A 3,526-nucleotide genomic window follows, 5' to 3' on the forward strand; every position below is an offset into this window, starting at 1 on the left:
GTGGTTGGCATACTTCAGTGGTTGGCATACTTCAGTGGTTGGCATACTTCAGTGGTTGGCATACTTCAGTGGTTGGCATACTTCAGTGGTTGGCATACTTCAGTGGTTGGCATACTTCAGTGGTTGGCATACTTCAGTGGTTGGCATACTTCAGTGGTTGGCATACTTCAGTGGTTGGCATACTTCAGTGGTTGGCATACTTCAGTGGTTGGCATACTTCAGTGGTTGGCATACTTCAGTGGTTTTATGGACTAGCATTGATTTGTTAGTGATTAGAATTTGCGAACAATAATTTCATTTGGGAAGAGATTCTGTGAGCCAGAACGTTGGGGCTTGCAGGGATTTGCTTTTTATTTTTAACTCGTTTAAAGAACTTTAACTGTTTTTTGATAGTGGGCTTGTTTTTTTTTTTTTTCTTCTAAATAAACCTGCTCAGGTGGGCAGGCTGGCATCAGAGTAATTTTCTTCCAGTCAACAAGAAATTAATTTTCAGCAGGCAGCTTGATTGAAACTAATTAAGGAAGGCCATGATGACAAAGTTCCCAGTTAGCTCTTCTGTGTGATATTTTGTTCTGGGATCATACAGCAGGTATAAAGGAGAGAGCATGGACTACAAAGGTCTGAAATTTCTGAAGTGAAAATGCTCTGTTTAGAAATATTATAAAGTTGATTGAGTGTGTAATGATGATGTTTCTGCTGCTACTGAGACTAGTTTATCATAGGTCCTGCTTTGATGTTTGTGATGCTACTGAGCCTAGTTTATCATAGGTCTTGCTTCGAAGTTAGAAGATATTGAAGGACAGCAAACATGCCAGCCTGCTACCCTATCCTACCTTCTCCATGCGAACAGACTCCCCATTCCTTCAGTTTGGGGTTGCGTTGGTATGTATGTGTAAGAATTTTTGATCAATCTCAGTTTGTATCTAAGGTAGGGAAAATTTGTATCTTACAGCAAATAAAATTTTTATCTTATAGGAATTAAAAATTGTATCTTATAGGAAATAAAAATTGTATCTTACAGCAAATAAAATTTTTATCTTATAGGAAATAAAATTTTAAAAACAAAATGTGCTTATAATGGTGGTGGAGCACCGTAGTGGGAATGTCCTGTATAAATACCATTATTTACAAGTTGCAGACATAAGAGGGCAAGCGTAAAGACAGTAATTGGAAGATGCACATGTAACTTCTGTCAACTGTTCTGGAAGATGATACAGATGCCATGTGCTGCTGCTAGCATCACTGAAGCATGTCTGTAAGTGCTTCACCACATTGAACATTTGTAGTGCAATACTTTGGAAAGTAGCTGCCTTGTGAAGTTAGAAGTGATAAATAATTAAATAATTTTGAAATTCAAACAATTTTGTAGAATGGAAATTGTATAAAATCTGTTACAATATATTGATTCTATAAAGTATGGTTGTGACTTAAGTAAACTCTTCTGGTGGGCATTTAATGATGATTGAAATGTCAGTTTTGAGGAAGAAAATTGGTGAGGGAAGCCAACCTTAAGCTGAAATGAACAGCTGGTCACTACTTATGATGATGTTTTTGTATTAGTTTCTTCTAATCTTAAGTGGAAATTGAGGGTGAAGGATCCCAGTGATGAAAGATGGTTTTGGCCAGCAGATAACATTATCCAGAGGTAAGCTGTGATTTATTTGTACTTGAGCCACTTTGATACATATCCAAAACTCTGCAACTCCTAAACCTAGTCACTGCATGGAATGGGGACCAGTTGGTGAAGATCACATTAACAGCTTTTTTTATTATTATTTTATTACTATATTTTCTATTTTGTTTTACTGTAGAAGAGCATGGAAAAATTACTTTGGAAACATTATAGGTTGTTCAAAATCTTAGCGAGTTACCTCCTGTTCTTAGAATGTAGCAGAAGAATTCACTGTAAGGCGTCACAGCTGTGTTCACTAATTCTGTTACACAGATGTTTTTTCACAAAGCTGAGCTAAACAAGAGATCTGGCAATCTTTTTTTACTGCTTGCAGTACTTTGCTGTAGAGGCAAGGCAAAGCCTACTCATCTTTCTTAAACTCTGACCTCAATCTTACAAAGCCTTACCTTCCCACTCAGCACTACAGAACTACACTTAAGTCTGCTCCAAATCTATCGAACAAATAGAGGAGGGACAATTCAAGAAAAGTCTTTTGATAGTTGTCCCTTAGCCATAAGAGAAACACAATGGGGAAAAAATTCCTTCTGAACATTGGTGTCAGAAGTCTGCATCAGCATTAAATTTATGATTACCAATGTGAAAAGTAGGGAAAATGGTTTTGTGTGTAAGAATTTTCACCCTGCATATGTGACCACAAGGTGGTCTGGTATTGGGGAAAAAAAAAAAAGGGGGGCTGGTCACTCAGGAAGGTCTTTGAAGAAAGCATTCTCCTTACTCTATGTGGGAAATGATTTAATTTAAATCTTACCCGTTAAGGGATAATTTAGGGACAAGTATGAAGCTTTCTGGTATTGCTGGGAGCAGCTGTCCCCATGGACTCAAGATATAGTGATTCTTAGGTGGAATCTTACATGCTTCCAGATTGTTGAAAACCATTGAGAAGATAAGACAGAAAACTTGAATTATGCCTCAGCCTTTTCTTTATTAGATGCAGGTCAAAACTCTGAACAGCAATGCAGTAAAACAATTTCACTGTGGATTAAGCAAGTCCTTACATTTTCAATCTGCAGTTGTTCACTAGGAATAGTCTTAGAATTCATTCAACATAGAATTTTTTAAAGTTACCACAGTTATCTCAAATATAGAAGAATAATTTGCAAAAACTGAAGAGTCTGCTTTAACTTGGGTATTTTGTAATCTGTCTGTATTTTGAGCATTAGTCAGAAGTTCTTTATATGGTACAGAAACTTCATTACTAAAGGAAATACATTTGAACAAATGAACTTGCTGACACCAGAAAGGAATGCTTTTCAAACCTCTGGGAACAGAGTATAAGGGTCAACACAATAAAAGAAAATAAATGGGTGAGTTGAAGTGCCTTTAAATAAACATGATTCACATCTTATTATTAATCTCTAAATCATATGCCAAGATCCTCAAGCCCAAAATTAACTGCTTTGCTTAATGAACTCAAAACAGAAGCCATACATCATATTACATTGTTTGAGCAGCACAAGTCTTACTGAGACCACTTTTGTTCTTCATTATGGTGAAATAACTGGCATCAGAAAACCAGAGAGAGTTCCAGCATGGGATGGGTGGCCTCTCTTGTAGCATGTAACTTAGTTATTCTTTGGTGCAGTAAGGATATCCTCTTCCACCTCAAGCTTCAGGTGATTCTCCTGAATATCAGTGTTAATGCCAGCACTGGTGCTCACAAATACCTCTTTGAATGCTGTGATAATAAGAGGACTGGGTACGCTAACTTGCATACATTTCTCCTCCTAGCCTGTTCGTTCCTTTGTCCGTTAGAGGCTATTTTTCTTCTTGCAGCTTTCCTGAAGAAGAAAAAGTTCAGAATGATGTGTTAATATTGCTTTAAAAATTAAAATA

The sequence above is a fragment of the Haliaeetus leucocephalus genome, unplaced genomic scaffold (genome assembly GCF_000737465.1).
Source record: "Haliaeetus leucocephalus isolate CR32 unplaced genomic scaffold, Haliaeetus_leucocephalus-4.0 Scaffold251, whole genome shotgun sequence".
Classification (NCBI taxonomy): Eukaryota; Metazoa; Chordata; class Aves; order Accipitriformes; family Accipitridae; genus Haliaeetus; species Haliaeetus leucocephalus.